Source organism: Salmo salar, chromosome 15, assembly GCF_965601325.2.
Source record: "Salmo salar chromosome 15, fSalSal1, whole genome shotgun sequence".
Lineage (NCBI taxonomy): Eukaryota > Metazoa > Chordata > Actinopteri > Salmoniformes > Salmonidae > Salmo > Salmo salar.
The window spans coordinates 87936195-87948540 of record NC_138305.1 but is presented as its reverse complement, the minus strand read 5'-3'; the positions used below and the strand labels follow the sequence as shown (position 1 = coordinate 87948540).

The window sequence follows — 12346 nt, the reverse complement described above, 5'->3', positions numbered from 1 at the left end:
GCAGCATATAACATCTGTTTTTACTTAAAAGGTCACAATAATGCTAGTCGCTTATACATATGTAATAGCCTTGGTTATAGGAGAAAGAAGAGAAGAGTAGAGAAGAGATGAGAAGAGTAGAGAAGAGATGAGAAGAGATGGGGCAAGATGACCAAGTACAATCTATTGGGTGACTACATACAGCTCAAGGTGAAATGCATGGTGACATCGTTGCTCTGTCTCCCGTCATGATACAGTTAGGTTGCCCAGCAGCTTAGCAGTAACACTTCCTCTCTTGGGAGTCTCCATGATGATGTCACAGAGAGAGAAGACAGTAACAGGGTTATGAAAGGTCTTGGTCACTGGAGACTGGTGTCAGGGACAGTGTCTGTTCCATCATTCATATTCAGTTTTCCTTTTCCCCCCATGAGCAGCATAGTGGAACATAGATCAGTCAAGCCATCTTATCATGCATCATTTGCTTGCTGTAAATAATCAGTTACAACTGTTTTTCATTGACTGACTTTACTAGACTGTTCATCTTGGAATATTGATAGCAATAACACCTTGCAGAAATGTTTTTCTCTCTTCTCTTCGAATATGATGAAATCCGGGTACATCAAAATTTCATAGCAACAACATCCTTCCTTGCTTTTAGGTGTCTTGACATTTCTACATAATGGCCTATTCCCCAGTCACAGGTGTCACTGAGGCTCATGAAACCTGATTAAATGCATCTCACAATGAATAGTCCACAAAAGGGAGAGAGAGAGGTCAAACCCAAGGTCATGGATCTCATTTCACAGAAGAAAATATTGTCACTTAGAGCAATTAATAATGCAACGTTGGTCCCTATAATCATGTCAGTGATACATGATACTGTCTGAAATGGCTGTGTATCGCTCTACTCATCCTGACTATGACAACTACCTGGAGAACACCCACTATTCTGGATGTAAGCCAGCTCCAGTTCCCTTAAAGCCCACTAGCAGTGACATCATTGCTGGTAACTCCCTAGCAGCAGATAGAACACTGGCACCACAGTGACTAAGCAGAGAGAGAACCTTCAGCAAAGAAGGATGTTTTAATTAGTGTCACTTCAGCGTGATGGAGTAGAAGCCATCAAACCTCCAGAGAGGCGCATTAACTTACAGTATTGTAGTATGTGTATGGTGGTGGGAGCTTGTACTGTTTGCCTGAACCTGCAGGTATAACATTTGAATGAAAGACAAAAGGGAAATGTTCAGCACAATTGTAATTTATGTTTAAGTCATTTAGCTAGTCTCTTTTTTTTAAAGGTCTGACATACAGACATGCTATTCATAGCGAATTCAATGCGACTATTTATTCAAACAATAATCTGCCAACATGCCAACACCATTTCACAGGGTTAAAACATGCTTAAGTAGCATGTTCTTCTGAAATGTCGTAGAGCGGGCCTCTGATTAGCAGTCACAGCTAAGGTTGCAAAGCTACCGGTAATTTACCAAAGTTACCCGGAATCTTCAGTAATTTACGTAATTAACAGAAAATCTATGGCAATCTATCATAACTTTGGTCATTTATAATTGAATAACTTTTTTTTTAAGTATTAATATATAGTATTCATTTATTATATTTGTGTCCATATTGTCTATGAGTTTCTAGTAGATAAACCATATGGTTCAATAGAATATAGCCTAGTTAATGAAAAAAGTATCTTAACAACAATGGCATTCTTTTCTATTAACTCTGCAACTCTAAAACTTTTTCACAACTGCCACCAGTTTGACACCAAAATATTGACATCAAATACATATTGACATAGTAAAATAAATTCAAAAATAAAGAAAGGATATTTCATGATGAAACCCTCACATTAAACACCAATGGTATTCACTACGTTGATGGTTTATATTTAGAATATTGTTCTACAGATTTGTCATTCTATTTTAAAATCATCTTATTTAATTATTTCATACACTGTGCTTTATATGTGACAGGGCTACACTGAGGGCCAGACACCTGTGATTATCTGAAGTACCCAAAAGGGCCACTAGATGTCTTGTGATAGATTACTTTAAATAATTGAAAGATACCAAAATTCTGGTAGTTTATTTGCAAATTCTGCTAGTTTATTGGTAAACTTGGAAAGTTTCCAGTAATATACCCTCTTTTTGTAACCGTTGTCACAGCTCTCAGCTGCCCAGAGCTCATTGAAGGTCTGCCTGCAGCAGCAGCAGCAGTTGGGAGGAGAGTAGAGCACAACCAGGCTGCTACACTATGACATCCCTCAATATGCCTGGCGAGCATTTGTTGCCGAATCAAGCTGCGGATGAATTATTAATCACTCCTCCAATGACAAAATAGGCTTTTAATTGCTGGAAGTCCTGTTGGACAACAACAACAACAACGGCCCGGACCCCGACTGATGGAAACTCATTCCATCGACCTGCCCCTGCTCTGACTTCCCCTGGCCTCCTCTGCTCTGACTGAGACAAGTGTACCAGATTGCATGCTGTAGAGACAGGAATCCATCTGACCAAGGGGAAGGCTGTCCTGCAGTCCTTCTATACTTTATCAATTGGTCTGTGCGTTGCAGTGTTAGATCTCATACAGACTACAGTATTTTTCTCTAATGGTATGTTATGTTTCACCCACAATTGGGATTTGCACTAAAGCGTTTGTGTTATTACATTTGCAAAAATGAAAGAAAAAGGAAACAAACCTCAGATAATTTAGTTAGACTGCAAGGATTTGTCATGTATAAAAACAGAACCACTTTTTCAAATACTCCATCAATTAGAGTAGAGATGGGACAGGACAGAGAGGGGTATTAAAAAAAGAGATATTGTGCATTGCATTTAGCATGATGTATTAGGTTACGTTAGGTTACATTATGAATGGAAGACGGTGGTACAATACCATAGGAATTATAGGACGTGTTGTATCATACGTCTTACCAGGTTGTACAATAGCATATGAATTTGATGACGAAACCTATCATACATTTTGGTAGATGTTTAGTATTATATGTCTTTCTCTGGGACCAGGTTTCTTTTTGTGCCATAACAACAAAAGTTGGCAGTTAGGGGAAATACCGAGAAAGGTTAGGATAATTTACGTAAAAGGTTAGGAGAACTAAAACAAAAGTTTAGGTGAATTTACGTCGCATGAATAGGTGAATTTGGTTACGTTTAGAATACATGTTAGGCGCAGGGTAAGCTAAAATGCTGCAGTTGCCCCCAACGGGACTTGAAAACGCAACCTCTGGATCGCTACCTAGACAGTCGCGGATTACACCCACCCACGCACCAACCAGACCAACCTCCCTACTTTCGTTTCTGTCTAAAGTAGACCATTAGTAGATATCCAACTTATTAGAGGTGCTGATAAATCCTGTACGTAAAGTATGGTTCCTTTGACTTTGAGGCCAGGCTGCATTACTGAATCTATTCACGTTGCTTTGTATGATTTGATTACCTGACAGTAATTCAAAGGAAGTTATAGCTATAGTCAATGTTATAGTCTTATTCTGAGAATATGGCCAGTACTTTAGATTTGTTGACATGTTGACCAGCTACAACTGTAAAGTTTCAAACATATCAAACAAACTGGCATCAGGGATAACTTCTGGGTAGACAATATAGGACACATACATTCCCTACTGTATATCCACACAAATTCAGGCTGTATTTGGATTTCCCTTAGTAGGTTATGCTCTTGAGTTTAACAAGATGGTATAGCATATACAAGCACCATACATTGCTTGTATACCATCTAAGTCTCCATTGGCTAGAATACCAATGAACTCCACATAGAGATGTGCAAATAGCCATACATATTGTACACACGTAACATACATTACAAATGTATGCTGCGCAAAGTAGCCTAAGTTATGTGAAATGTAGCCAACTAAACTGAACATGAGAGAACCAGCAGTCTGTAAGTCTATCCATGTAAACTCGACTGCAACATAGTAACATAATTCGCATATCTCGCAACATTCCTCACACAAAAATAGAGGCAATCATTCAATAGCTTACCTTATTTCATCCTTTACTGTTCGGTGGGTGTCGGTCACACAATACTTGATATCCTATTACATGTCCCAAAAATATATGTCCTTTTTATCGACAATATGACTGATGAGTAGGTAAACTGCGCTGATCTAAAATATCGCACAGGTTTAGATTGGCAGTCTTTCTCAGTCTAATGGAATGAACATTGTTTTCTGTCCTCCGCTGTTGTGTCCCCCTGCGTGTCGAAGGATAAACGAGGCTAAATTGGACCCCCCGGCGGTAGACTACCCATCACAGAGTCTCATTCATGACACGTTTGCAGTGGAGACGCGTTTCTGTGGCACCCGGTGATGCTGCGGCGTTTGGTCAATGGAGACATGGGATGAGAGGTGGGTGTGTGAGCAGTGGGCAGCACAGGGCCCTGAAGCAGAGCATTTCAATAATTACTATAGTGATCAGCTCAATTTATAGCAAACTGTCATTTACAACAAGGACATCTGCATTTGACATATTAAAATAATTAATATGAATTAATATTTGTTGAAACAAAACACTGCATGTGTGGAGTGCATGTCTTATATTAAACATAGCCTTTAAAGGAATTCAGGTGGATGTAATTTTCTGAGCATTCTCTATTTCTAATGGGAATAGAAGGTATGATTAAAATAATCTGCATTGTTATGGTTTATTACAGGAAAAGTGTGTGTGTGTGTGTGTGTGTGTGTGTGTGTGTGTGTGTGTGTGTGTGTGTGTGTGTGTGTGTGTGTGTGTGTGTGTGTGTGTGTGTAAAGAGTGTAAAGTGTGTGTGTGTGTGTAAAGTGTGTGTGTGTGTGTAAAGTGTGTGTGTGTGTGTGTGTGTGTGTGTGTGTGTGTGTGTGTGTGTGTGTGTGTGTGTGTGTGTGTGTGTGTGTGTGTGTGTGTGTGTGTGTGTGTGTGTGTGTGTGTGTGTGTGTGTGTGAGAGAGAGAGAGAGAAGGGGGATATGTGGAAAGGAGAAAATATTTGACTAAAAACATCATAAAAATGATGATACATTTTAGATGGGCTTGGGTATTCCAGTTCCTAAAAGATAAACCATGTTTTCTTTTTTATTACTACTAGTTCTTTAATACCATCCTCCAGCCACTTAACCATTAAAATATATCATACATGGTCTTTGCTCTGGTCTAGCCACTGTCATCTAGTTGATTGCAATAAGGTGCACTCGGCTAACTAAGCAATTGGATCTAGAATCCATAGAACATATTACTGTGCATGGTGCGTTGGTCAATTCTCAAAGTTATGACATACTAGATACAGTATCTCAGCAAGCATGTCATTTCTCCTGGAAGCAGCAGCCAATATAGACTTTGCAAGATGCAGGGCTTCCATTGCTGAAATATTTATTGGATTACATGGTTATCATTTGAGAGGCTGATAAAGCCATGTCCACTGCACAATCTATGTTATGAGATGGCCCATTTCATAGAGCAACAGCAGGCTTGCCTTAGGGGTGGGAAATGTATATGTGTGTGACTGATTCCATGTTTGAAGTTGTGGTCTTTCATCATCTGCGATAGTCTGTGCTCTTCGGTGCTCTATACGGTATACTTAATGTTTTCACAAGAGTAAAAACACATATACTGTATGCTGTTGCATGTAAGGCCTAAAGCATGTTTCACCATAACCCTAACCCTAACCCTAACCCTAGCTTTATGTTCACATCCCGGTTCAACCCTAACCCTAGCTTTATGTTCACATCCCGGTTCAACCCTAACCCTAGCTTTATGTTCACATCCCGGTTCAACCCTAACCCTAGCTTTATGTTCACATCCCGGTTCAACCCTAACCCTAGCTTTATGTTCACATCCCGGTTCAACCCTAACCCTAGCTTTATGTTCACATCCCGGTTCAACCCTAACCCTAGCTTTATGTTCACATCCCGGTTCAACCCTAACCCTAGCTTTATGTTCACATCCCGGTTCAACCCTAACCCTAGCTTTATGTTCACATCCCGGTTCAACCCTAACCCTAGCTTTATGTTCACATCCCGGTTCAACCCTAACCCTAGCTTTATGTTCACATCCCGGTTCAACCCTAACCCTAGCTTTATGTTCACATCCCGGTTCAACCCTAACCCTAGCTTTATGTTCACATCCCGGTTCAACCCTAACCCTAGCTTTATGTTCACATCCCGGTTCAACCCTAACCCTAGCTTTATGTTCACATCCTGGTTCAACCCTAACCCTAGCTTTATTTTTCGATCCCGGTTCAACCCTATCCCTAGCTTCATGTCCGTATCCTGGTTCAACCCTAACCCTAGCCTCAACCCTAACCCTAGCCAGACAAACATTTATATTGTGGTTTCCAACTTAATAACAGTCCCTATGGACCATTGTTTTAACCATAATAACTTTACATTTGCCCTTTATTCTAAGTCTATAACTCTACCTTCCAATGGCCCGTATACAAATAATCCTTCACTTGCCTAAATAGTAGGTATGTTTTCTGTTAGGCATCTTGCTTTTTTGTGACCCCGGGGAATGCAATGTAAAAACAAATACTGTGTCTGTGAAATAGTAAACTATGGTACTTTATTTATGTGATAGAATTGTCTAAGCTTTGAACGCTATATTTGAATTCTGACACATATAATGGGACATTGTTAGCTTGCACCATACGTCTGCAGTGTGAGTAATCCCCAGTTTGAATTTGAACTGACAAAAACTGACGATCTGTCCTCTCCTGAGAAATGGGAGGAACATAAAGGATGCTTAATGGGATAAGACCATGACTAGCATCTCAACATCTAGTAAATATGTAGATTGGCCAAGCAGCAGCCAGTGGATGTGTTATACATTACCTACCTTTTGTAAAAGATTCTAAGGGATGATCAGACAAAGTCTTGTCACATCCCTTATAAACACAATTCATTGGTCTTTTTTGTTCTTTTTTTTTTACCCCCTTTTCTCCCCAATTGGTAGTTACAGTCTTGTCTCATCACTGCAACTCCCATACAGACTTGGGAGAGGCGAAGGTTGAGAGTCAAGCATCCTACAAAACTCAACTCAACCCAACTCAACTCAACTCAACTCAACTCAACTCACACTGCTTCTTGACACTTAACCTGGAAGCCAGCTGCACCAATGTGTCAGAGGAAACACTATACACCTGGTGACTGTGTTAGCATGCACTGCACCCCAGCCTGCCACAGGAGTTGCTAGTGTGTGGACAACCTAACCCGGACAACGCTGGGCCAATTGTGCATCGCCCCATGGGTCTCCCGGTCACTTGCAACAGAGCCTGGACTCGAACCCAAAGTCTCTAGTGGCACAGCTAGCACTGTGATACAGTGCCTTAGACCACTACGCCACTCGGGAGGCCCCACAATTTATTTGTCTGAAGAAGAATTGTTGCAGCTAGTTAAGGAGAGAGGTGGAGAGGTAGACAGACACAGGCTACAGCTGCAGGAGGACGTGAGGCCCTGACATGCCTATCAAGAGACAAGCAGACCGTGGCTAATTAGTTTAGCGACAACAGCCTGTTTAAGTCAAAATATATTGATGCTTCAGTAGACTCAGGTGTTTGCAAGGTACATAAGTAATTATTGCGTTTTTCTTGCCAGGCCTTACTAACACAACATTTTCTCAGTAATTGTGCATACATCCTTGCAGTTCAGCATAATTATGTTCACGATGGATAAGGAAGGAAGTATAGTAATTCATTTCAATTCCAGAATTTTTCCACTTCCAGCATTTTGCAAATTGGTACCTACTATGATTACCTACAGTAACTTCCATACTGTACGCGCATTACAATGCTTGTCTGTTGAACACATCTGATGGTGGTGATGGAAAAGGGACAATGAAAAGCTTTCAAGTAAACAACCCACATTTCTGATAGACATATCTGCTGCTCATGGCACTCTATTCTGCACAACCAAACATCTCTTTTCTGACTAGGAACAGGCTATTCTCTCTGCCTTCTTACTGTAAGTCATGCACATACACTTTACACACCAAAGAACAGTACAGGATTTGTTGAGCATTAGTATCTGGGGAGAAGTTGTGTTACTGTCAACTGCCAGACTCTGCCCTGAGAGGATCAAATTAGCCCATCTCGTCATTGACAAGCTGTTCCCTATGCGCATCTCCTTACACAGTTACCCAGGACCGAGTCCAGGACTGATAAGCTGTATGTCTGTCAGAGGACTCACAAACAATAGGGAAAAGCATATATTATATGGAACATATTTTGCATTATACCTGATGTCAAATCTGAGCTCACTTAGAATATTATACATACGATGACAAAATCTGAACTAAAACATTTTACTTTTCAGCTATGTTGATGCATAGCGGAGTTTAACACCAAATTCTTAATTCTGAGAGAGGGGAAATATGCATGTTTTGACAGAAAATATGAGAATAGAATACAGATATGGATATGACTCATATTCATCACTCTATCCTGGAAATATGACATCACTGTGTTTGCTCAGTTTTCTTTTTTTTTTTATAGCTAACCCAGCACTCAATTATATTTCTATGGTTTACATGAATGATTCAAAATATACATGAGAGCCTTGATTCAGCTAGATGTGAAGCACTCAGATTTACAACAGAAGAGAGGAGCTTGCCATGCCAGTTTTGAGAGCGGAGAGTGTTTTTATTGTGATGAAATATACATCACTCCATTCTCATGGCTGCATGTTATACTATGTCACCTGGAATATCCTCATGCAGACAGAACTGTGCAGGCAAAGTCGGAATTTATTGAATCATGTTAGTCTTCAAATTTGTAAGAATTTTTCAGGGTTGACATGCAGTGCTGAAACTAGTACAATGTGCACTTAAACATTAGATCAGTTCGTGAGGTTTTGTGTGAAAAAAATGTGCAGCCAATTCGTTCCATTTTAGAATTATTCATTATCCACAATACTGTACAGTGCATTCGGAAAGTATTCAGACCACTTTACTTTTTCAATTTTTGTTATGTTGCAGCCTTATTCTGAAATAGATTTTTTTTTAATCCTTAATCGATCTACACACAATACCCAATAATGACAAAAAAAAACATTTTTTTTAAAATTATTATTATAAAAATAATTATTTAGACCCTTTACTCAGTACTTTGTTGAAGCACCTTTGGCAGCGATTACAGCCTTGAGTCTTCTTGGGTATGACGCTAGAAGCTAGACACACTTGTATTTCAGGAGTTTCTCCCATGCTTCTCTGCAGATCCTCTCTAGCTCTGTCAGGTTGGATGGGGAGCGTCGTTGCACAGCTTTTTTCAGGTCTATCCAGAGATGTTCGATCGAGTTCAAGTCCGGGCTCTGGCTGGCCAACTCAAGGACATTCAGAGACTTGTCCCGAAGCCACTCCTGCGTTGTCTTGGTTGTGTGCTGTTGGAAGGTGAACCTTTGCCCCAGTCTGAAGTCCTGAGCACTCTGGAGCTGGTTATAATATAGGATCCCTCTGTACAGTACTTTGCTCCGTTCATCTTTCTCTCGATCCTGACTAGTCTCTCAGTCCCTGCTGCTGAAAAACAACCCCACAGCAGGATGCTGCCACCACCATGCTTCATCGTAGGTATGGTGCCAGGTTTCCTCCAGACGTGACGATTGGCATTCAGGTCAAAGAGTTCTTGGTTTCATCAGACCGGAGAATATTGTTTCTCATGGTCTGAGAGTCTTTAGGTTCCCTTTGGCAAACTCCAAGCGGGCTGTCATGTGCCTTTTACTGAGGAGTGGCTTCCGTCTGGCCACTCTACCATAAAGACCTGATTGATGGAGTGCTGCAGAGATGGTTGTCCTTCTGGAAGGTTCTCCCGTCTCCACAGAGGAACTCTGGAGCTCTGTCAGAGTGATTATTGGGTTCTTGGTCACCTCCCTGACCAAGGCCCTTCTTCCCTGATTGCTCACTTTGGCTGGACGGCCAGCTCTAGGAAGAGTCTTGGTGTTTCCAAACTTCTTACATCAAATCATATCAAAGTTTATTTGCCACATGCGCCAAATATAACAGGTGTAGATCTTACAGTGAAATGCTTACTTACAGGCTCTAAACAACAGTGCAAAAAAGGTATTAGGTGAACAATAGGTAAGTAAAGAAATAAAAACAACAGTAAAAAGACAGTGAAAAATAACAGTAGCGAGGCTATATACAGGCACAAGTTAGTTGGGCTGATTGAGGTAGTATGTACATGTAGATATGGTTAAAGTGACTTTGCATATATGATAAACAGAGAGTAGCAGTAGCGTAAAAGAGGGGTTGGCGGGTGGTGGGTGGCGAGACACAATGCAGATAGCCCGGTTAGCAAATGTGCGGGGGCACTGGTTGGTCGGGCCAACTGAGGTAGTATGTGGCTCAGTTGGTAGAGCATGGTGTTTGCAACGCCAGGATGGTGTGTGCAACGCGTGGGTTCGATTCCCACGGGGGGCCAGTACAACAACAAAAAATGCATGAAATGAAATGTATGTATTCACTATTGTAAGTCGCTCTGGATAAGAGCGTCTGCTAAATGACTAAAATGTAAAAATGTACATGAATGTATAGTTAAAGTGACTATGTATACATGATAAACAGAGAGTAGCAGCAGTGTAAAAGAGGGGTTGGGGGGGCACACAATGCAAATAGTCCAGGTAGCAACTTGATTACCTGTTCAGGAGTCTTATGGCTTAGGGGTAAAAACTGTTGAGAAGCCTTTTTGTCCTAGACTTGGCACTCCGGTACCGCTTGCCATACGGTAGCAGAGAGAACAGTCTATGACTGGGGTGGCTGGGGTCTTTGACAATTTTTAGGGCCTTCCTCTGATACCGCCTGGTATAGAGATCCTGGATGGCAGGAAGCTTGGCCCCAGTGATGTACTGGGCCGTACGCACTACCCTCTGTAGTGCCTTGCAGTCGGAGGCCGAGCAGTTGCCGTACCAGGCGATGATGCAACTAGTCAGGATGCTCTCGATGTTGCAGCTGTAGAACCTTTTGAGGATCTGAGGACCCATGCCAAATCTTTTTAGTTTCCTGAGGGGGAATAGGCTTTGTCGTGCCCTCTTCACGACTGTCTTGGTGTGTTTGGACCATTCTAATTTGTTGGTGATGTGGACACCAAGGAACTTGAAGCTCTCAACCTGCTCCACTGCAGCCCCGTCGATGAGAATGGGGGCGTGCTCGGTCCTCTTTTTCCTGTAGTCCACAATCATCTCCTTTGTCTTGGTTACGTTGAGGGATAGGTTGTTATTCTGGTACCACACGGCCAGGTCTCTGACCTCCTCCCTATAGGCTGTCTCATCGTACATTTAAGAATGATGGAGGCCACTGTGATCTTGGAGACCTTCAATGCTGCAGACATTTTTGGGAACCCTTCCCCAGATCTTTGCCTCAACACAATCCTGTCTCTGAGCTCTACGGACAATTCCTTCGACCTCATGACCTCCATTCAAGTTGTAGAAACATCTCAAAGACGATCAATTGAAACAGGATCCACCTGAGCTTAATTTCGAGTCTCATGGCAAAGGGTCTGAATACTTACGTAAATAAGGTATTTCTGTTGTTTTTTAAACATTTACAAAAATGTATAAAAACCTGTTTTCGCTTTGTCATTAGGGATATTTTGTGTAGATTGATGAGGAAAATGTTTTATTTAATCCATTTTAAAAGAAGGCTGCAACGTAACAAAATGAGAGTTTGCCCATTGGTGTGTATAACTCGTTTTTTCCTGTGGAGGGTTGGTATTAAATTGCAGACTGCTCCTCATGCTAGTGCCCCCAAGATGTCACGCCAATTATTTGTCTCTGTGGGAGCAGCTTATTTGTGGAGGCTTTTCTTAAAATAAGAACAGGAAGTCACAGCCTCTCTGTATCCTCTCCTGTTCCTGAGTGGACCGATAGGCAGACCATGCTTCACCTCTCGCTGTGGGCCCTGTAGGGTCAGCCTACCAGAGCAATGGCATAGTTATGACATCACATCCCACGTGAACCACAACCTATTTGTTCCATTCTCACCCACTGAAGAGTCATACTTCAGTCACTGAGCTTCTCTGCTGCTCTATTTTGGCCATTTTCAGACAGATCTTTTACCACATAACCTACTCAAGGCTCTGTCAAATATCAATCCTCCAACTCCTCTGCCAGTGGGTAGATTTGATTTGAAACAAATTTGACATGTCCTCAGTTGACTGTCCCTGTACTAGAGCTTAGCATGTAGTTGCAAGGATTCTGCAGCCTCCCACAGTGTCATCCCTTTACCTGAGACCTGTAGTAGCTGATGGCCTCCATATTATAAAAGCTGTAGTTGATAGTACTGTAGTTTATGCGACACTCGCCACAATATACAGCCATGATCTCCAATATTTAACTTTAAGACAGGAGCATACTAAGAGGGTTAGACAAGG

The 12346-nt window shown here is 41.5% G+C and overlaps 1 protein-coding gene across 1 annotated transcript in view; it reads right to left on the bottom strand.

Moving 5' to 3' along the window:
- LOC106572356 (disks large-associated protein 4) overlaps positions 1 to 4260 on the bottom strand; it is a 115135-nt gene extending 110875 nt beyond the window's left edge. The window contains exon 1 of the mRNA XM_014146417.3: positions 4005 to 4260. The gene's annotated coding sequence lies outside the window, so the exon portion shown is untranslated. The remainder of the gene's footprint in view (positions 1 to 4004) is intronic.
- Positions 4261 to 12346: the final 8086 nt, after the last annotated feature.